Below are 24,173 nucleotides of genomic sequence, written 5' to 3'. Positions count from 1 at the left end.
ATCTTCTTTTTGGAGAAGAGTTATTAAATTAGCAGATGAGAGCAATGCTGTGGCTATAACTTATTTCGATTTTTGATAAAGTGTCTCATACTATTCTTGTGGAGAAGATGAATGGATGTAGACTAAATAAGAAGGCAATTAGATTGATTTTAGAATTGGTTGAATATTGAACTCAAGAATAGTTGTTAATAGTTCAGTGCCAGCATATGAAGCGATCTCCTGTGGGGTACTCCAGGTTTCTGTTCTTGATCCTATGAGGTTTTATATTTTTGTGAATGAGATGGATAAAGGCACAGATGGCATGTATATCAAAATTTTCAATGACTCAAAACTAAGAAGGAGAGTTAATATGCCATTTAAGAGGATTATAATCTGGAAAGACTTTGTGAGGCTAGAGCATGGGGTCAAAATGTAATTAAGATGAAATTTAATAGAGATAAACATAAGTTCTTACACTAGATTAGAAAACATCACTTTCACATATCTATAAGATAGAAGAGGAGTGGTTAGTAGAATAAAGATCTGGAGTTTAAAAAGCCAGCTCCAATGGAAATTCATGGTTTCATATGTAATCTTCTGTTCTTCAAATGCAAGTGCTCATGTGTGTTGGTGTTTATCATGTTTAAGAGAGGAAAAAAAGAAAATTATTTTTTAAAAATCTGGATGTTTTAATGGGCCACAAGCTAAATGAATCCCATGTATCATCTGGCAACCAACCAAACAAGCAAACCCCCTTATGATTAAGAGAATCAGAGCTTCTAGGAATGGGGGGGGGGTGATAGACTTGCTGAACTCTGTCCTTATTCCTGATTTAGAATATTTTACTCAATTGTGGATGCTACAATATAAGAAAGACATTGAGAAGCAGGGAAACAAAGATTAAGAATGGCTTGAATTTATGTTATTTGATTGAAACAAATGAAGAAGAGATGACACAGGGGTATGTGATAGCTCTCTTCAAATATATGAAAGACACCTGCCATATGGAGGAGGGATTCTATCTATTCTGCTTGACCTCTGAAGGCAAAAACAGGAGCTTTGGGCAGAAGACATAAACATTTGAATTTAGGCTCAATTTCAGAAAAAAACCAAAATAAGATCAAAACTACCTAAAAAACTTATTGTTGACTCATTTTCAGTTGTGTCCAACTCTTCACAACCCCATTTAAGGTTTTCTTGGCAAAATTAGTAGAGTGGTTTGCCATTTTCTTCTTCAGTTCATTTTGTAGATGAGGAAATGAGACAAAAATGACTTATTTATTAAGTGACTTGCTAAGTGTTTTGCCCAGGGACACACAGCTAGGAAATATTTGAGGCCAGATTTCAAGTCAGGAAACTGAGTCTTCCTGACTCCAGGACTGGTTCTCTATCCATTGCACCAAGTGCTTTATACAAAAATTAGAACTGTCCAAAAATAGTAGAGGCTTCTTCAACAGGTTTACCTGGTCTTGTTAATCTTCAGGAAGAGGGCCATTAGTGTATGTTTTAGTGAGAATTCCTATTTCTTCCAACTTACAAGATTTGCAAGTCTTTAATGATTTATAGTTGTTGCAATAACTTATTTTCCAATCTTTTTTTCTCCGATCTTTCTCATATCACCAATAATTTATTAGGAATTTATTTATCTACCACAAGTTTTTGGTTGGTTGATGGTGGTTGTTGTCCTTCATGGTTCAAGAGGAACTAAAATGACATCACTGAAGATGTTTTTTGACTTGAGCATAAATTGGATTGAAATAAGACAGAGTTGCACAAAACTGTTGTCCTCATTCTTTCTTCTGGTCACTGAAGTTCAGTGGTAAGACAAAAATCAAGACAACCTGGGGTGGCTTGGGGTATAGTGGCTGACCTTTTACTTCTTTGATGTCTAACCAAGCTCTCAGCCCTACAGCACATGCTTTTATTGCCTTCATGGCCATTGGAGCAAATTGTTCTCATCCACCCCTTCCACTGGGGGAAGTCTTCACATGTCTGGGGTAAACAATCGCCTAACTCACTGAAGGATTCAAAGCCTATTGGTTGTCCTGAACCTAAATCACAAAAACCTGTACTAATGTTAGGAATAATAATTAATAATTATGTAGTCCTTGAAGGTTTGAAAAGTGCTTTAAAAAGATTATTTCCTTTAATCTTCACAACAACCCTATGAGATGGGTGCCATTATTTTCCCTATTTTACAGATGAAAAAACTGGTGTTCAGAGGTTAAATGACTTGTCTAGGTTCACACAACTAATAACTACCTGAGAAAGGATTTGAAGCCAAGGCTTCCTGATACCTCTTCCCTTCTAGATCTTGGATAAACTCAGCAGGGTACTTCAATCTCTTTATAATCTCTTTCTAACTTGCCTTTCTAGGCTTATTTAATTCATATCATTCTCCACATACTGTTTACGCCAATAAAACTGGAGCTTAGCTGTCCTTTGAACTCCATCTCCTGATTCTGTTCCTTTGCTCAAGTAGTCCCCTTCATCTAGGATAAGTTCCTTCTTCAGCTTTGCCTCCTCAAATCTCTGTCCAATATCAAGGTTCATTTAACTCTTTTGGGCCCCCTCCTCTGGCTTCTTCCTTGAGACCTCGGTTGTTAATGTAATTTTTCCTTCTTGAATCACCTTGTGTGTGTGTGTGTGTGTGTGTGTGTGTGTGTGTGTGTATCTTCTATGTTACTGAGATAGAATATGAGCTTGTTGAGGCCAAAGACTTTAAGATTTTTGTCTTGTGCCCCCTTGGCACTAGTATGTAATTATTACTTTAAGATGATTATTGAATTGATTTGGAAGAAAACTTCTCCAGGTTTCCTGGATCCTAAACTAGTCCTTTGATCCTCACATCATGGAAGTATAAAGGATTTAAGAGGTACAAATGGAAAGGATTTGGTGTCAGGGTTTCCTGATGCCAGGTCCCTTTCAGATCCAGGGTAAACTCAGGGTGGCATTTGAATCCCTCTATATAATCTCTTTCTAACTTGCCTTTCTGGTCTTATGCCTTGAACCTGAAGTTAGTAAGACCTGAAACCAAATCTAGCCTCAGATATATATCAACTGTGTGACCCTGGGTGAGTCATTTAAGTACCCTCATTCTCAGTTTTCTCAACTATATAATCAGGATAATAATAAAATAGGAAAAACCTGTTTTACTGGATGGTTGTGAGGTTCAAATAAGAAAATATCTGTAAAGTGCTTTGTAAAACTTTAAGTACTGTTGTTATTTAATCTTTTTCAGTCATGCCTGACTCTTTGTGGCCCCCTCTGGGGTTTTCTTGGCAAAGATACTGCAATGGTTTGCCATTTCCTTCTCTAGCTCATTTGACAGATGAGGAAACAGAGGCAACAAGGGTTAAATGACTAGCTCAGGGTCACATGGCTAGTAAGTGTCTAAGGCTGGATTCGAACTAGCAATTATGATTATTATCACGGAAGGTAATCTAGCCTTATTCCCAAAGCACCCTCATTCTCAAACCTTGTGTGAGCTACGCGAACTGGGACTGATCCCACCATATATGTCCAGCTGTGTGTGTCTGAGAACCTCATATAAGAAGGACAGAAAAGGAAATCTATTTTGAGCAAAGGAAAAGGAAATCTATTTTGAGCATAGGAGCACCTCTAGAAATATGCCCCCCAACCAATGGAGCCTCCAGACTGCTTGAAGAAATCCATTAACATTCACAAACCAGTTTCACTTTGCCCCTGGCAGGGATGAAGAAGTGAATGCGTCGGAGAGAGAAGTCTGGGAGGGGAGAGTTTCTAGGCAGGCTGATTTAAGTTTTGTGTAGTTTGCCGACAACCTCAATGGCAAATAGACTTATCTTTCTTGTTTTTGACAACATGGATTATGTTTTATGCCTTTTTTTTTCTCCCTGCCTCCTTTGCTGTCACAATCTGTGCCTGCTAAGCAGCTCTTTCTTTAGTTTGTTTCTCCTCTTGGGAAATGTGATAACAACCCTCAGCCTTTGCTTGCATGGGAGAAAATCCAGGAACTTTGCAGCACCAGTGATGTCAGTTTCGGGCCCAACATGTCTTAGAAAGATAGAGAAGGTAGTCTGGATAGCCTCAAAATTGTAATGTGATGTCAAGTTGTTAAGGCGTGGATGTCATCCTTGAATGAAAGGTGAGTATGCCAGTTGGCCAGTATTTGGACAGAATAACTAGTCCCTTTTTCGTTCATTCCTGTGATTTCCCCCTCTCCCTCCCCAAACCCTGATTCTCAGTTTTTGTTTTTTTTTTTTTTTAAATCTCTCTACCAATGTAGAGCAGTGATTTTCCAGGAAATTATTCTAGAAGTTCCTGGGAGCATTGAAAGGTTTAGAGTCTTACTACCATGAAACAGACAGGACTTAAATCTATATCTTCCTGTCTTTAAGGCCAGGTAGGTCTCTATCCACAGCTGTCAATTAAGTTCAACCTAATGCAAACCTGGCATATAGAAGAACTACAATGATAATAAATGATGGGATCATAGATTTAGAGCTGGAAGGTACTTTCAATATGTCAACATGGAATCTAGAAGCCCCCAAACTTGTAACATAGAAAGATTTAGTGATTCTCTAGTTTTTTGAAAGTTTATTGATAACTTGTTAAATTGGTTGACCAGTTCATATTCACTAAGTTTTATAGTGTACTTTTCTTTTACCTCCTCCTCCTCCTTCTTTTCCTCCTTCTCCTCCCCTCTCTTCCTCCTTTTTCATCTTTATCATCTCCTCCTCCTTTTCTTCCTCTTCTTCCTCCTTCTTCATCTTCCTCTTCCTCCTCCTCCTCTTCTTCATTTTTTACATTTCAAAAAGTTAAACCCATATTTATTTACTAGCACTGTTAAAACATTACACAAAACATTCAAGTGGCAGATAATTATAATGCAAGCCCTTGCATGGCAATCCAAATTTATTGAACTATTGATGCTAAGTTCTTTCTTCTTCTTCTTCTTCTTCTTCTTCTTCTTCTTCTTCTTCTTCTTCTTCTTCTTCTTCTTCTTCTTCTTCTTCTTCTTCTTCTTCTTCTTCTTCTTCTTCTTCTTCTTCTTCTTCTTCTTCTTCTTCTCCTTCTCCTTCTCCTTCTCCTTCTCCTTCTCCTTCTCCTCCTTCTCCTTCTCCTTCTCTTTCTCCTTCTCCTTCTCCTTCTTCTTCTTTCTTCTCCTTCCTTCCTTCCTTCCTTCCTTCCTTCCTTCCTTCCTTCCTTCCTTCCTTCCTTCCTTCCTTTCTTCCTTCCTTCCTTCCTTCCTTCCTTCCTTCCTTCCTTCCTTCCTTCCTTCCTTCCTTCCTTCCTTCCTTCCTTCCTTCCTTCCTTTCTTCCTTTCTTCCTTCCTTCCTTTCTTCCTTCCTCCCTCCCTTCTTCTTCCTCTTCCTCCTTCACAAATTACTTTAAAGTCTCTAATGTGGTTTACATATACTATCTTATTTAATATGGGGCAGCCAGGTGGTACAGTGGGTAGAGAGGTGGGCCTGGAGTGAGGAAGGCACAAGTTAAAATCTAAACTCAGGCACTTACTGGCTGTGTGACCCTGGAGAAGTTGCTTATCTTCTGTTTGCCTTAGTTTCCTCATCTGTCGAATGAACTGGAGAAGCAAATGGCAAAGCACTCTAATATCTTTGCCAAGAAAACCCCAATGAGATTATGAAGTGTCAGACCTAAATGAAAATGACCAAACAATAACAAAAATCTCTTTTGAGCCTAATTGTTATTCATTTTTCATGTCACTGCTTCCATTCAAGCCTGGGGAGATTCTCTGAAGGACAGCCTATGATATTGCATGCTGCCCAATGGGAAGATGTGACTCCTGATTGTCTGATCTCCTGATGACCTATTCCAGACTACAAATATATGAAGTTTTTAATTCAAGTAATGATAATAATTCCTGTTTTACAGATGAGCAATGAGGAAAGGATAAGTGGTAATCCTAGATGAATAATGTAGTTGGAGGGTGTTAGAACTATGTTGTGTGTGTGTGTCCAAGATGTGAGATTCATAAGTGTATATATGGGAGAAAAGGATATACATAACGCAAATATGAAGAATGAAGAGATAACACTATCAGCAATAATACTCAACTCTTAGAATAACATAATGATATAAAGAGATTTTCTAGTAATAGCTGAGATAAGCTAGTCAAGTGTAGGGGTGTACTGGTAAATGTTTAACAACTGGCCCTCTTTTACCCTTCCTTCCTCAAAAAAACCCAGAAAAATCTGTGATACACTTTTAAATTTATTTTCCATTAATTAATATTTTCTCCAATGCTTTCTTAAGTCTAGACAGTTAACAAAATAAGTCAAACCCTGATTTGTAGCCTTTGCCAATTTCCAAGGTATAAATGCCCACCCTGAAAATTTAGCAATTGGTTTTCTTTTTTTAAATTTACATTTTTGTTTGTTTTACTACATTAAAATACTCAGTTAACTCTCTCTCTTCCTCCCTCCCTCCCTCTATTAGAGAAGGCACCATTTGACAAAAAGACATATGTGTATATAAAACTATGTCTTATTGATTTCTATTCATCAATTCTTTCTCTGGAGGTGGACATCCATAAGCCATTCTTTGAACAAAATTTCTCTTGATGTGTATAATGTTCTCTTGATTCTCATTTCACTCTTCATAATTTTATGTTGCTCTAACTGGTTCTCTTAGCCCATATGAGCTGGCTCCGGCATAATGCTGGAAGAGACAGCAACCACCTTACTTGGGTCTGGAAAAGATGGAAGAAATCAAGAGATCCCATCAATGAATACCAAGAAAAACCAAATGATTACCAAGAAAAACCAAAAGAAGTAAATGGCACTTGGTTTTCCATGGTTGTCTCACATGAGAACACCAGTATTAAAGCCAAGGTAATACTAGCATGAATGCGAAGTGTTTTGACTTCATATTTTGATTTTAACTCAGAAATGGGATTACTTGGCATGGACTGCTTAGAAATTGTTGCAGCTAAAAATGCTTTGACATGAAGACATTTCCTTCTCATCCTTGTGTTTTCAGTGTAAGGCAATTAGTGGCAGAGACTGTGCTTTATTAAATTATATGTGATATGGGTCACAGAATAGCAGACCTGTTTAGAACCTGTGCTATATAAGAAGAGGAGATGGGCAGGAGGACAAACCTTAGGGAAATCTGATCATTATCAACACAGTCTCCATGTAATTAGAAAAGGTAGGTCAATCTAGGGAAAAAGGCACAGAATTGTGAGTCCTAATATTTCTAAAGTTCCTGGTCCATAATAGATGCTATATAAATGTTTGTTTCCATTCCCTTTTTAATCTAATACATGATGGGTACTGTGCTAATAATTTTATAAATATTCCTTAATATTCACAACAATCCTGGGAGATGGGTGTTTATTCCTAATTTATAGTTGGGGAAACTGAGGCAAATAGAAGTTAAATGACTTGCCCAGAGTCATACCACTAAGAAGTAATTGAGCCTAGATTTTAACTCATTACTCAATTTTCACTAATACTACCCAATTCTCTATCCACTGTGCCACCTACTTGGAAAAGACAATCTTAAGTTAGAGAGCATTTAGTGAAGGGCAACCAGAATGATGAAGGGTCTTAAATTCTTGTCATATGAAGATCAGATGAAATAATTAGGAATGTTTAATTTAGGTGCTACAGTGGGTAGAGTACCAGGTTGATATCATCTTCCTGAGTTCAAATCTGGTTTCAGCTACTGCCTAGCTATGTGACCCTGGACAAGTCTCGTAACCCTCTTTGCCTCAGTTTCCTCATCTATGAAAAGAGCTTGGAGAAGCAATACTACTATTAGGTTCATATGCCAAAGAGGTTTAAAACAAAAATGGAAAGGACCTGTTTGTACAAAAATATTTATAGCAGCTCTTTTAGCAGTAGCAAAGAATTGGAAACTAAGGGGATGTCTATCTGTTGAGAATGGCTGAACAAACTGTGCTATGTGATTGTAATGGAATACTACTGGCCTATAAAAAATGATGTGAAGGATGATTTAAGAAAATCCTAGTAAGACCTATTTGGACTGATGCAAAGTGAAGTGAGCAGAGCCAGGAGAATAGTGTACATGGTAACAGCAATATTACAGGATGGACATTTATGAATCATTTAGCTATTCTTAGCAATACAGTTATCCAAGACAATCCTTCATGATGAAAAAATGCCATCTTCTTCCAGAGAAAGAGCTGACGGGATCTGTATGTGGAATGAGACATACTATATTTCACTCTATGTCTTCAAGTTTGTTTGTTTGAATTCTCTTTCACAAAATGACTAATACGTAAAGATGTTTTATACTATTACACACACATAAAATATCTTTATCATATTGCTTGCTGTTTCGGGTGAGGGGGAGGGAGGGATGGTGAGATCTTGAACCAAACTCAAAAAGAAAACAAAGGCTAAATTTGTTTTTTTTTTTAAATAAAATATTTTTAAAAAAGAGATGATCTGGAAAAGGAAATGGCAAAACACTAGTATCTTTGCCAACAAAACACCAAATGAGGTCATGAAGAGTTGGACATGACAGAAACACCTGAACAACAAAGCCAGGAGGAAAAAAAAAAGTCTTTTTCATTGTAAGTTATTTATTTAGTCAATTTAGAACATTATTCCTTGGTTACAAGAATCATATTCTTTCCCTCCCTCCCCTCTCCCCACCCTTCCTGCAGCCAGCGTGCAATTTCATTGGGTATTACTTGTGTCCTTGATCAAAACCCATTTCCATGTTATTGGTGTTTGCAATAGGATGTTCATTTAGAGTCTACATCCCCAACTATGTCCCCTTGACCCATTTAATCAAGCAGTTTTTCTTCTGTGTTTCTACTTCCCTCTGAATGTGGATAGTGTTCTTTCTCACAAGTCCCTCAGAATTGTCCTGGATCATTGCACTATTGCTAGTAATGGAGTCCATTACATTCAATTGTACCACAGGGTATCAGTCTCTGTGTACAATGTTCTCCTGGTTCTGCTCCTTTTGCTCTGCATCAATTCCTGGAGGTCATTCCATGGAATTCCTCCAGTTTATTATTCCTTTGAGGACAATAGTATTCCATCACCAACATATACCACAATTTTTCAGCCATTCCCCAATTGAAGGGCATCCCCTCATTTCCCAATTTTTTGCCACCACAAAGAATGCAGCTATGAATATCCTTGTACAAGTATTTTCTCCTTATTATTTCTTTGGGGTACAAACCCAGCAGTGCTATGGCTGGATCAAAGGTCAGGCAGTCTTTTAATGCCCTTTGGGGCATAGTTCCAAATTGCCCTCCAGAATGGTTGGATCAATTCACAACTCCACCAACAATGCATTAATGTCCCAACTTTGCCACATCCCCTCCAGTATTCATTACTTTTCAATCTTGTTTTGTTAGCCAATCTGCTAGGTGTGAGGTGATACCTCAGAGTTGTTTTGATTTGCATCTCTCTGATTATAAGAGATTTAAAACACTTTTTCATGTGGTTACTAATAGTTTTGATTTCTTTAATGGAAAATTGCCTATTCATGTCCCTTGCCTATTTATCAATTGGAGAATGACTTGATATTTTGTGCAATTGATTTAGCTTTTTATAAATTTGAGTAATTAGACCTTTGTCAGAGGTTTTTGTAATGAAGATTGTTTCCCAATTAGTTGCGTCCCTTCTAATTTTGGTTGCATTGGTTTTGTTTGTACAAAAACTTTGTACATTTGATGTAATCAAAATTATTGATTTTACATTTTGTGGTTTTTTCTAACTCTTGTTTGGTTTTAAAATCTTTCCTTTCCAAAAGATCTGACATGTATACTATTCTGTGTTCACCTAATTTACTTATAGTTTCCTTCTTTATATTCAAAAAAATCATTCACCCATTCTGAATTTATCTTGCTGTAGGGTGTGAGATGTTGATCTAAACCTAATCTCTCCCATATAGTCTTCCAATTTTCCCAGCAGTTTTTATCAAATAGTGGATTTTGGTCCCCAAAGCTGGGATCTTTGGGCTTATAATAGACTGTCTTGCTGAGGTTACTTACCCCAGTCTATTCCACTGATCCTCCTTTCTGTCTCTTAGCCAGTACCAAATTGTTTTGATGACCACTGCTTTATAGTATAGTTTGAGATCTGGGACTTCAAGGCCTCCTTCCTTGGAAAAAAAAAAGTCTTAAGGGATTTAATAGGTATCTTCTAGGTCTTGAAAAATTATCATGTTCTATTTAGCATCAATGGGAATCAAGGTTGCAAATTTAAGCTTGATATAAAGAAAACCTTTCTAATAATTAGAACTATTCTAAGATGGATTGGGCTGCCTGCAGAAGAGATCAGTTCCCTTTCCCTGGAAGTCTTTAAGCAGAGGTTGGATGATCACTTTTTGAGGTCTGGTTTGTATGACAGTCCCTGAGATCCCTTCCAACTTTGAGACTCTGCCATTTTATGTGATGAATGACTTTTGTGACAGAGGCTGGCATATAAGAAAAAGTGCCAGGCTGAAGAGTATGTGAAACTGATCACCTCAATGGGGGAAGTTGGAATCTTGAGAAGAAGCAGAAGGTTCCTTCTGAAGATCAGTTGGTCTCTCAGTCTGGCGAAGGCAAAGAGAAAAGATTGAATGAGACTTTCTCCTGAGGGTTACCCACTTTTTCCTGCTTGTGACTGGAAATCCTTTCCCCCAACATTTCCCAATAGAAAAAGACTATTGAAGAGAAACCCAGCAGGTATTTGAACCACTGTCAAACTTTACCTCAGCTCCTATTGCCCTGGGTCTGAACTGTGGCCCAGGGGCCAAACCAGGGTGAGTCAACCTGACTATCTCTCAGGGGGCTCAGGCTGCCAAAGTCTGAGTTCCCCCCAAACTTGATAAGGGGAGAAAAAGGGTTTTAGATAGAGACAGGGACCCTCTTTTCCCCACTTTCTTTTCCCATTCTTTCCCTGCCAGTTATTCCTTTGTATTACCCTGATTGAGTTGACATTAAAGTAATTATCTTTTCCCGAAGCTATGAATCAAGTTTGAGTGAACAGATCAAGGGGAGAGACATCTTCCTAAGAAGAAACCCTTTGGTATTGAATAGTGGAGGGGGGACAAGAGGGACAAGAGCAAATCTAGGAGAGCAGCCATAGCTAAGGAGGGAAGGAAGAAGGGAGAAAATCTTCAAACCCCCTCTCCTCTCTCTGAACCAACCCTAAATATCAGCTGTCTCCCCTGAACCCCACTTTGAGAAGGGAGGTCTCTACTCTTTTTCTCTCTCTCAATACTGAAAGACTTAACCCTTTTTGATTACACTCTACAAAGAGATAGACTGAGGGCTACACTGGTATTCATAAAATAAGAAAAGAACTGAAGAAAAATGCACCCATTGAGTTGCATAGGTTCTCTAACACTGATTTGTGGAAGCCTTTCAAGAAGAATGGGACAGCTAGGTGGTGCAGTGCTGGGTCTGGAGTCAGGAAGATGCAATAGACACTTCCTAGCCGCGTGACACTGAACAAGTCACTTAACCCTGTTTGCCTGAATTTCCTCATTTGTAAAATGAACTGGAGAAGGAAATGGTACATCACTCTAGAATCTTTGCCAAGAAAACCCCAGATGGGGTCACAAAGAGTCAGACACGACTGAATCAGCTGAACAACAATAATCAACAAGGATTACACAGAATTAGGAGTCAGCAAATAGTTAAGATTTGCACCAGTGGAAGATCCACACCAATGACATGACACATCCATTGAAGCAGTCACTATCTACACAACCAAAGCGGTAATTTAGAGCTGAGACAGCAAAATTTCCCCCATCAGGACTTTTCTTTTTTGGGCTTGAATTATCTGAATCTTCCAATTTCCTCTGCACACCAATTCACTTTGCCTACCTTAATGACGGAAGTGTGTCTATGTTTAAATCATTTAAAAATAGAGTTGCTCATAGGGATGGTCTCTAGAGGATTAGCACACTGCCCCTCTCTGCAGCATCCCCCCCAAAGCCACACAAAACAACACAGTGAAGATATTTTCATCCTCCAATTCCCCCAGAACACACTCTGCAGACCACTGTGGGAAATGTGCCGTTATTGGCACAGGCTGTATTTTTGGCATCTACTGCTATTTGCTGTCTTGTGATTTTAGGGGAAAAAAAGATAATATAGTCAGAGAAGATTTGCTATCATTTCTTAATAAAACACCTTGTACTAGGGTGAACACCAGAAACTGCTGCAGGGAGCAGCCAGCTCATGAAGAAATGAAACTTTTAAAATCTCATCAATTTAATGTTCCTGAATCCCCCTTCTCCATCCTAGTCTCCTGCCTTCTTTCTTTGTTCTTTCTTTTGAGTGAAAATATTTCCTTCTCCATGTGCAAGGGGTCCTAATCTCTTTGCGTTTGTTACTCTTAAACAGAGGTTTAGAATCTCTCTCTCTCTCTCTCTCTCTCTCTCTCTCTCTCTCTCTCTCTGTCTCTGTCTCTGTCTCTGTCTCTCTGTCTCTCTGTCTCTCTGTCTCTCTCTCTGTCTCTCTCTTTGTCTCTCTCTCTCTCTGTCTCTCTCTCTGTCTCTCTCTCTCTCTCTGTCTCTGTCTCTGTCTCTGTCTCTCTCTCTCTCTCTCTCTCTCTCTCTCTCTCTCTCTCTCTCTCTCTCTCTCTCTCTCTGTCTCTCTCTCTCACACACACACATGCACACACACATAAAACACCCTGGACAAGTCACTAAACCTCTGGCTGCCTCACTTTCTTCATCTGTACGATCTGGGACAATAATAATGCCTGCCTCATAGACTGTTAGGATTGCATGAAGCTATATGGGCACAATGGATAGAATTCAGAGCCTGGTGTCAGAAAGACTCATCTTCCTGAGTTCAAATCTGGTCTCAGAAACTAGCTTTGTGGTGCTGGGCAAGTGATTTCACCCTGTCTGCCTCAGTTTCCTCTTCTATAAGATTAGGACAATAATAGTGCCTACCTCTTGGGCTGGTAGGTGGCATAGTGGATAGAATACTGGGTCTGGTATCTGGAAGACTCATCTTTCTGAGTTCAAATCTGGCCTTAAATACTTATTGACTTTGGGACCTTGGGCAAGTCACTTAATCCTGTTTACCTCAATTTCTTCATCTGTAAAATGGGCTAGAGAAGGAAATGGCAAGCCACTCTGTATCTTTGCAAAGGTAATGTTAAATGGGGTCATGTAGAGACATGGCTGGAAAAAACTGAATGAAAAAAGCCATGTGACCCTGGACAAGACACCTAGCTTTTGTCTGCCTCAGTTTCCTCATCCACAAAACTGGAACAATAATAATAGAACTACTTTTGGAATTGCATGAGAAAATATACGCAAAGCATTTTATGAATCTGAAGGCATTATATACTTGTTAGTTATATAGTGAAAACTTTAACATTGCAAAAGATGGGGATTTGGCTGGGTGATGGTCCAGAGATGCTTGGCTAGGGTGGATGGGATGGATTGAGAGATGTCTCATAAGTTCTCCTTTGGGAAGAAGGAATACTAGCCCAGGAGGCAGGAGCCTGTAGTTTAGACCCAGCCCTAAAATTAACTTGCTCTGTGACCCCATGACAAGTTTTTTTTTTTAACTTTTCTGGGTCTCAGTTGCTTCATCTCTAAATGATCTTGCAAGTTCCAGTCAGGAATAATATCCTTTGTTTCTATATTAAAGACACCCTCATTCCTCTCCAGACTATATTTCTGACTCTCCTAGACTTTATCTTTATTGAATCATTTTCAGACATGCCCAACTCTTTTGGGATTTTCTTAGCAAAGATACTGGAGTGGTTCCTTATTTCTTTCTTCAGCTCATTTTACAGATGAGGAAACCGAGGCAAACAAGGTTAAATGACTTATCCAGGGTCATACATCTAGTAAGTGTTTGAGGCCAGATTTAAACTCAGGAAAATGAGTCTTTCTGACTTAAGGTCTGGTACTCTATCCACTGCACCATGTAGTTGCCCTCTATTGAGCTATTAAAACTTCTTTATTCTGGAAGTTCACTCCACTGCTGGTCTTCAGACATTAGAAGTACCCTTTCCCATTGTGGTCTATCCCTCTGATTGGCTGGTTTCTCCCATAACCTCTCTTTTAGGGATTATCCCTAGACCAACCATCTCTTCATTCCTCTCCAGGTGACACTCCTGACTATAGGGACTTAAAAACATTTCCTGAGACTTCTTTCTTCTTTCTGCTTTCATTTATATATTGCCTTCCCTCATTAGAATATAAGCTCCTAGAATAATATCCAATACTCATGACTAACTAATAAAATTACAATACTACCTAGTATATATAAATTTACCACTATATATCACAGGACTATAACACTCATAACTGCAGAGAGATTGTTATTGCATTAGACAAATAAAATTAAAACAATATTTATTTGGAACACTAAATAAATTAAGAATATCCGGGAATAGAATGAAAAGTAGAATAAAGGGTAGCTTATTACTTGAAGTTCTCAAATTGCATTATAAAGAAAAATTGCCAAAGCCATCTGCTACTGAACAAATAAATTTAAAAAGTCCGATTGAGGACCAGACTAGATAAATAATACTAAAAATGTAGTTTTCTAGTGTTCTCTAATGAACATACTATGGGGGAAAAGATTCTTATGTCATATGTCATAATAGATGCAACAAAACAAAGATCACAAGTTTCTTGAGGACAGGGACCACGCTTAACACTACCTAGTACTCAGTAAGCACTTAATAAATTCTTATAGACTTGGTTTGACTTCTCATCTTTGTGAAGCTCTGGGAGGCGGCAGCAGGATGCAAGTGAGACTGATGCTCTTGGAGTCAATAGAGTAGGAGGCAGTATATATAGTATCATGGAAAGTAACTTGGACTCATATAACCAGGGTTCAAATTCTGGTTCCATCATTTACCATCCGTGTGACTCAGGAAGTTTGTTTTTTTGAGCCTTGGTTTCACCATTGGAAAATGGAGAAAATATTCATTCATTTACTCCTTTAACATATTTATTAAACACCATATGCCTGACAATGTGCTGAGGTAAAGAAAGGAAGGAAAGAGGAAAGGAGGAAGGAAAGAAGGGAAGAAGGAAGGAAGGAAAGGAGGGAGAGAGGAAGGAATACTGTCTTCAAAGAGCTTACATTTTACTGGAGAACTGGGATGGATATGACATATATATATATATATAGACACATATATACAGATACATAAATTCTAAATGTATGTGGATTCATAGGGGTAGGGGTTAGGAGGAAGCAGAAACAATTGGAGGGTTCCAGAAAGACTTAAAAGAAGAAATGACACTTAAATTATGCCTTGAAAAGAGCTAGGGATTCTTTAAGGCTGAGACGAGGAAGGAACTAAACCTTTATGAAATGCCTACTACTTTACAAATACCGATCTGCACAACAACTCTGGGAAGTTGGTGAAGTCTATTTTATAGTTGAGGAAACTGAGGCAGGAAGCAATTAAGTTTGACAGCATCAAATAGCTAGAAAGTATCTGAGGTCCCATTTGAACTCAAATCTTCCTTGACTCTAGGCTGATTTGCTCTGTCCTGTGTACCTACATGAAGGCTAATATCTGTAGTATATCTCTTAATGTTGTTATGAGTTTGAAATGAGATAATTGGTAAAAATGTCTAATAAACAATAAGGCTTTTATAAATACCAAATCAGAACATATAATTTTTGCTTTTATTTCTGTACGCCCTCATCCCAAATATTTCAGATAACACAAATGCATTTGTGTAAGCTCTCCATAATCCTTGGTGGAATCCCTGTGATGTTCTTGCTTCTTGGAGTTTCTATAGTATTTGTAGTTTGACTAAAGGCATTGCAGCATTCTCCGATTTCGATGTGTGGCAAATTATGTGGCAAAAGGGTCTATCTCATTGTCAACAAGAAAAGAGCGGTCAGCAAATCAACCTCTTTGACTCTGAAATTGTCCAAGGACTTCAAGCATCAATAACCTGGTTGCAAGTGTTGCTTCTAACTGTGATTGCACTGACAGAATTGATTATAGTACCTGACATGTGGATTTCAATCTTATTTATGCTAATGCAGGGTTCTCCCACAACTCTATATTAGCAGAGTTAAACTCCAGTTTAAATGAAGAATTACCAGGAACCCAAACATAAAATTATCTGTGGAGCTAAATGAATAGAGACAAGCTCAAATGAATCCCTGTATATTGATATGGCAGTGAAATAAAAGAATCTAAGTAATTGTATGTGAATAACTTGCATCTTGAAGAATTGTGGGATGAAAATCCCACCCCCTTGAGCTTTAGGCAAAGCTCAAGCTTCTCAGTTTGTTCTCCAAAGAGATTCAACACACATTTCATATAGCAAGTGCCCAGTACATGCAAAGTGACGTGGATGCAAAGATACTGGGGATGCTGGGATTACACAGACAACAATGAGGCAGTTCCTCTCCTCCCGGGACTTGCCTTCCATAGTGTACAGAGATAAGTTGGCACAAAGCAGACTGAGTTGGGAGAGCAGACTGACAGTGGGGATCAGGAATCAGGGATAAAGCAAGGTTTTGCAGAAGAAGCATCCTTATGATTGGTCTCTGAAGGGCCATTAGCCTTCTGAAAGGCTAAAATGAGAGGAGTGGATTTCAGCTTGTGGCAAGTAGGGGGTAGAATTTTGAGCCTACAAATAGCTAAAGTTTAGTTTCAGATGGTGTAATGGATAGAATTCCAGGCTTAGAATAAGGTGAGTTCAATAATAAATAATATGGGGTGAGAGAGAAGGAAGAGTTCAAGAATTAGTCGGGCGACTGGAAAATGGTATCCTCAAGAGGAAAAAGAAAGTGTGGATTATAGACAGATTTAATGCATGAAGAAAAGAGCTTCCATTGTAGATAAATTAAGTTTGAGATGCTGATGGGCCAACCAGCTGGCAGCTGGTGGCATTTAAAATGAGAACTCAGATGAAATATTAGAGCTATATCTGTAACTTTGTAAGGCATATGCATGTGTAAGCATCATCATTAGATTCACAGGAGCTGATGAGATAACTAAGAAAGAATATAGAGTAGAGAAAGCAACAGAACACTCAGCAACACCTATGCTTTGGTTGTAGGAGATGGCAGATAACATAGGAAAGGGTTCTGAGGAGAAATCAAAGAAGTAGCAGAACCAGACGATATTTGTAACATGTAAGCCAAGTGAAAGAGAGCACCCAAGAAGAAGGGGTGGCCAATAGTCCTGTATCAAAAGCTAAAGAGAGATAATGACTAAAACCATTACATGAAGTAGTTAAATGTTCATGAGTAACCTTAAAGAAAACAGTTTTAGTAGAGAGGGAGGGTTAGAAGGCGATTGCAAGGGATTAAGAGATTAAGTAGTTGTAAGCAAATGAAGACAATGATAATAGGTGACTTTTTTCTTCTTTTGAAAATAATATTTTATTTTTTCCCTCAATTACATAAAAAGGAAAATTTTTTAACTTTTAAAAATAAATTTGAGCCAAATTCTCACTTCCCCTCCTTCCCATCTCTCCTTCCCTGAGAGAGCAAACAATCTGATGTACATATGTACAAGTGTAAAACATCTTTCCATACTAGCCATTATGTGAAAGAGAACTCAAAGAAATAAAAGTGAAGAAATGAAGTGAAAAACAACATGTCAGTCTGCATTCAGATTCATCAGTTCTTTCTTGTCTGATGGTATTTTTCACCATGAGTCCTTGAGGATTGTCTTGGATTGTCCTATTGCTAACAATAGCTAAGTCATTCATAAATGTTCATCATATAATATTAATATTATGTGTACAATGTTCTCCTGGTTTTGTTCAATTCACTTTGCATCAATTCATGTAGGTCTTTCCAGGTTTTTCTTAAATAATTTTTCTCCTTATTTCTTATAAGACAGTAGTATTCCCTTAAATCACATACCACAACTTGTTCAGCCATTCCCCAATTGATGGACATTCTTTCAGTTTCTAATTCTTTGCTACCACAAAAGAGCAGCTATTAATATTTTTTTCCAGATAGGTCTTTTACCTTACATGACTTTTTCTAGGAAAAAATTATAAATTTAAAAGGACAGCTTGAAAAATAGAGGGTCAAGTAAAGGATTTTTTTTTTTTTTGGATGGAGGATACCCTGAGCATGTTTGTAGGCAGTGGGGAAGGAGCCAGAGAATATTTAAAAATGAGATTGATAGGAAGGGAATGGGAAGGTTTGATGTAAGTTTCCAAGGAGAGATGAGAGGAAATAATAGGTAACATTTATACAGAATTTTAAGGTTTATTAAATAGTAAATATCATCTCAGTTTATCTCTGGGAGGATGTTATCTCAATATCTTATTTTTATACTCTAGGAGGCAGTTGCTGTTATTATACCTAATTTACTGATGAGAAAATCGAGACAAGGGTTAGGTCAATTGCCCAGGGCCACACAGCAAGCAAGTGCCTAAAGCTAGACTTGAACTCAGGTCTTCATGAGATCAAATCTGATGCTTTAGCCATTGTGCCATACATTGCCTTCATATGATTGAGAATGCAAAATGAAGGGTTGATCTTGAAGACCAACCTAAACAAGGATACCCTCCCTTATAAGAAATACATTTAGCCAAAAAAAAAAATCAATTCATTGAACTTGTCTGAAAACGTGTGTTTGACTCTGCAGATCTGGTCCATCACTTTCCTGCCTAACGGTGGGAAGTATGTTTCATTATCAGTCTTTTGAAATCATGATCAGTGGCTGCTTTGGAGAAAGATCTGCAGTCATTCAGTTGTTTTCCATTACGTTATCATTGTGGTCATAATGTAAATTGTTCTCCCGTTTCTGCTCACTTAACTCTGCATCAATTCATATAATTTTTTTCCACTGTCTACAACTTTGTTATATTCATCATTTCTTATGGCACGGTAAAATTCCATTACATTAATATACTACAGTTTGTTTAGTCATTCCCTAATTGATGGGTACCTATTTTTTGCAGTTCTTTGCTACAACAAAAAGTGCTGCTCCAGGGGGCAAAGTCAAAATGGTGGTATAGTGGCAGCAAAAGTTCAGACCTCTGAAAACCCTTCCTTACCAATTACAAACTAAATGCTCCTAGGGGATTGAAAATCAGACCTAACAACAAGACAGAGACAAGGAACCCTCCTGCTGGACTCAATTCAAAATGTATGCCCCCCCAAAAGCCAGAATTCAAAGACACTTGGTTTTAAGGGGAAGGAAGAAGGAAGGTCCCAGGGCCCCTCCCCCACCTATAGCACTAAGCATCCAGGGGTATTGGTAACCACTAGAAAGGCAAAGGCACTGGTCTGGAGAGAGTACCTTGCAGGGAGGGTCTGCCAGGCTCACAGCATCAAACACAGGCAGTGGGGAAGGAGCTGGGGAGGGAACACAGAGCTGGCAGCCTGGTCATAGTGGCGGAGACCCTCCATATTGCTCCTGCCTTCTAGGAGGTTTTGGCCTTAGGGAACATCCATCCCAACCCAGCTGAACTTAATCCGATCAAAAGTCTTCAGAGGTCAGGGAAGCTTAAGCTCCAATACCCCTCCTCCACAGACTACTGGACTTTAATCCAATCACAGTCTCTAGAGGACAGGGAAGCTCAAACTCCAACAACCCTTCCCCACAGACTGCACTGAGAGATCTCCTGACAAAGCACCAAGAGGGGAGACTGACAAAAAAAAAACCCAAGCCAAAAAAAAAAATGAGAGGAGCAAGAGCACAGACAACTGCAGGGAGCAAAGAAGGGCTAAATATGAGCAAACAACAGAAAAAGAAAAAAGAAATTACAATCGACAGCTTCTATACAGGCAATGAACAAAGAGCAAACAGAACAGAGAAGGAGGAGGGAACATCAGGCAATAAAACAGAAATCCCAGACAATTGGATATAGGCTTTGGAAGAACTCAAAATGCAATTCAAAACACAAGAGAGGCTGAAGACAATTGGGAATAATACTTAAAAACTAAGATGAGTCATCTGGAAACAGAAAATAGTGTTTTGAAAGCCAAAATCAACCAGCTTGAAAATGAGGCAAAGGAGATGAGAGATGAAGTAAAGAGAATGAAAGATGACCTCCAAAGAAAATCAGACCAGAAGGAGGATGACCAAAAAGCCAGGGATGAAATCCAGTCTTTAAGAACCAGAATACAACTAGAATTAAGTGACCTCACAAGGCAGCAGGACACTATAAAACAAAACCAAAAGAATGAAAAAATTAAGGAAAACATGAAGCATCTCATTCACAAAACAGAATATTTAGAAAATTGTTACAGGAGAGACAACTTAAGAATCACTGGTCTACCAGAAGACCATGACAAAAGAAAAACCCTGGACAATTATACTACAGGAAATTATTCAAGAAAACAGCCCTGATATTCTAGAACAAGAGGGAAAAGGGAAGATTGAAAGAATCCACAGATCACCTCCTGTACTTAATCCCCAACTGACAACACCCAAGAATGTTATAGCCAAATTCAAGAACTATCAGACCAAGGAAAAAATATTCCAAGCTGCCAAGAAGAAGTCATTTGGATACCATGGAACAACAGTGAGGATAACACGGGATCTGGCCGCATCTAACTCTTCAGTGTACACTCTTCTGAAAGGCATGGAATATAATATTCCGGAAAGCTAGGGAACTAGGTCTACAACTAAGAATCAACTACCCAGCAATACCGACTAGATTATTACAGGGGAAATTATGGTCATTCAACAAAATAGAAGAATTCCAAGCATTTGTAAAGAAAAGACCAGACCTGAACAGAAAATTTGATGCCCAAGCATAGAACTCAAGAGAATCATCAAAAGGTAATTAAAAAAGAGGGAAAAAAGAAAAACAAAACAAAACAAACAAAAAAACAACTTTTTTTTAAGAGACCAAATAAGTTAAAATGATATATATCCCTATAAGAAAAGAGGTTATCACCTAGGGCAGCTAGAAGAATTACACTTAGAGGGAACAGTGACAAACAGTATAGGATGAAATGACAAAACATAAATATGTATATAGATATATGTATGCATAAATACACATACGTGTGTGTGTGTGTGTGTGTATATACAACTAGAGCTAAAAAAAGAGGTTAATACTAAAAGAAATGGGAAAAGAAACAAAAGGGGGTAAATTTATATGTCACAAAGAAGATCATGGCAGGAGGGGGAGAACATCAATACACTGGAAGGGTAAAAAGGTTGGACATAGGAAATACTCAACTCTTACATGCATTGAAATTGACCCAAATAGGGAAGAACAATTCAATCCATTGGGGCAGAGAATAGATTTACACCCTATAGGGGAGTAGAAGGGTAAGAAATGGACTGGTGGGGAGGGAAGCCGTACAAGGGAGGGAGAAGGTGGGGGGTAGTTTTAAAAAGACTGCAAAGAAAACAAGGGAGGGAATAAGAAGGGAGGGGGGTAGAAAGGGAAGAAAAATAAGGGTGGGAACTAGGGGGACTGATTAAAAACAAACCTTGATGTAGAAGGAAATAGTGAAAGAAGAAAAGGCAGGATCAGGAGTAGAAATCAAAATGCTGGGAAATACATAGCTGGTAATCATAACTCTGAATGTGAATGGAATGAACTCACCCATAAAACTAATTCCCAGATCTACCAGCAATGTACAGTGTGTCTGTCTTCTCACCTTCCCTTCTGAAATGGACTGTTCCTATCTTTTTTTATCTTTATCAGTTTGAATGGTGTGAGATGAAACTTGAGAGTTGTTTTAATTTACATTTCTTTCTTTGCCTATTAGTGATTTGGCGCACATTTTCATGTGGTCATTTAGAGCTGGCAATTCTTCTAATGAAAACCTTTGAGCACTTATCTTTAGGGATATGGTTCTTGGTGGTAAATATTTATGTCAATGCACTGCAAGTTTTGGATGCCAGTGATATTTGATGCAATTATTTCCCACACTAACATTTCTCTTTTAATTTGATCTTCACTGATATTATTTTTGCAAAAAGCAATCTAATTTTACTTGGGCGAAATTGTCTTTTCTCTTATATGATATTCTCTGTCACTTGTTTGGTTAAGAATTCTCTTACTAGTCATAGTTGTGATAGATATATGTCTTCCCTCTCTTCTCTTTTTTAATGGTGTGAACTTCTATATTCAGGGGGTGCATTCATTGTGAGCTTACTTTGCTATATGGTGTAAAATGTTGGTCTATAACTGCTTTGAAAATTTCTCAACAATGCATTTCAAATAGAGAGCTCTTGGGGAAGGTAAGTGGCTTAGTGGATAGAAAGTTAGGTCTGGAGATTGAAGATCTTGGGGTCAAATCTGACCTCAGATAACATAACTGTGTGGTCCTGGGCAAGACACAATCCCATTTGCCTAGCTAGGTGGCATAGTGGATAGAATGCAGGGCCTGCAGTTAAGAAGACCTGAGTTCAAATTCTTCAGATACTTACTAGCTATGTGACTTTGGGCAAGTCACTTTACACTATTTACCTCAGTGTCTTCATCTATAAAATGAGTTGGAGAAGGACTTGCTAAAGCACTCTAAGATCTGTCAAGAAAAACCCAAATAGAGTCACAAAGAGTCAGAAATGACTTAACAATGATAGTTAAGAAACCTCTAGGCAAGTCACTTGACTTCTCTCAGCCTCAGCTACAAAATGAGGGCAATAATAGCCCTATGAGATAATATATGTAAAATGATTTGCCATTCTAAAATCTCTATAGAAATACTATTTGTTACCTTATCAACTTTTCTGGTTTTCATTGCTGTTCAGTTTTATTTTTTTTAGTCATGTCCAACTCTTCATGATCCCATTTGGAATTTTCTTGGCTGAGATACTAGAGTGTTTTGCCATTTTCTTTTCCAGATCATTTTACATATGAAGAAACTGAGGCAAGTAGGAATAAGTGCCTAGGGCCACACAGCTAGTATGTTTCTGAGGTCAAGTTTGAACTTAGGAAGTGCTGTTTTCCTGTCTCCAGGTTTGGCATTCTATCCATTTTGCAAACCTTTACCTTAGAATCTTAGAATCAATACAAGGTAGAAGAGCAGTAAGGGCTAGACAACGAGGGTTAAATGATTTGTTCATGGTCACACAGCTAGGGATTGTCAGATCAGTTTTGAACCCAGGACCTCTATCTCTAGGTTTGGCTCTCAATCCCCTGAGTCATCTAGCTGCCCCCCCCCTCTCCCCAGTACCAAATAGTTTTGATGACTATTGATTTATACTATAGCTTGAAGACTGGCAAAACTATATATCCTTCATTTGTCCTTTTTCTCATTTCTTTTAAGATTCTGAACCTTCTGTTACCACTTGCTTTTCTAAATGAGCATAAATCCTCTGTTAAGCAACTACTCTCGATTTTTGAGCCAGGGATCAATACTACATGCTCATTGGTCTATATTTACCAGAAGTTACCTTTCCATCCTTCTCTTTCCTCTTTCTGAAACCAGGAAAGACTGCTTATCTCTTGTTTTTTTTACTACTTCTTTGATTCTGCATTATTCTTCAAATAATGCTGAAAGTAGTTCTCAAATTCTATTTATTACTTTAAAAAAAAGTATACTGGGGTAAACTTCTTTAGATGGAGACCAAAACTCATTTAAATCAGCTCAATATTCTCTGACTATCTTTCTTTATCTTTTCTGAGCTTCAATTTCCTTTATGAGATGTCCCCTCTCTTTTTTTAAAAAAAAATCCTTTCCAGTTTGATCATTCTCTTTGATGGAGAAGACTGAAGAAAAAATAGAAATTGAGTAGTCATGCTTTTTTCTCAGTCATTTGTTAACATGAAACAGTTCTATGCAGGAAATCTGTCTATAGCTTTCTTTCTTTCTTTCTTTCTTTCTTTCTTTCTTTCTTTCTTTCTTTCTTTCTTTCTTTCTTTCTTTCTTTCTTTCTTTCTTTCTTTCTTTCTTTCTTTCTTTCTTTCTTTCTTTCTTTCTTTCTTTCTTTCTTTTCTTGCTTTGAACATTGCTAAAAAAAGGCCCTATTTGTTATTCTTAATGTAGAAGGGACAATAAAATTCTTTTCTATCTCTTCAATGCCACTTTTATCTTGTTGGGATCATTTATGATTTTATTATTATAATTTTATTTTTAGTGCTTTTCACTACTTTTGAAGCATATTCTCTTTTGAGGGTACTTGTCCATGGAGAACTTGGAGTATGTGGAGTACTTTGAGAGTACTTGTCCATACCTAACTTCAATCATTTTTTTGACATTGCTTTCCAGAGAGTATATATAATTAGCATGTTTCTTGTATAAGCTCCATGAAGATGTCAAATTTTTCCATGATTCCTGATACTGGGTTATCAATCAACTCTTTCCCATGGGTTAGAAC

The sequence above is a fragment of the Monodelphis domestica genome, chromosome 7 (assembly GCF_027887165.1).
Source record: "Monodelphis domestica isolate mMonDom1 chromosome 7, mMonDom1.pri, whole genome shotgun sequence".
In the NCBI taxonomy this organism is placed as follows: Eukaryota; Metazoa; Chordata; class Mammalia; order Didelphimorphia; family Didelphidae; genus Monodelphis; species Monodelphis domestica.
This window is presented reverse-complemented; position numbering follows the sequence as displayed.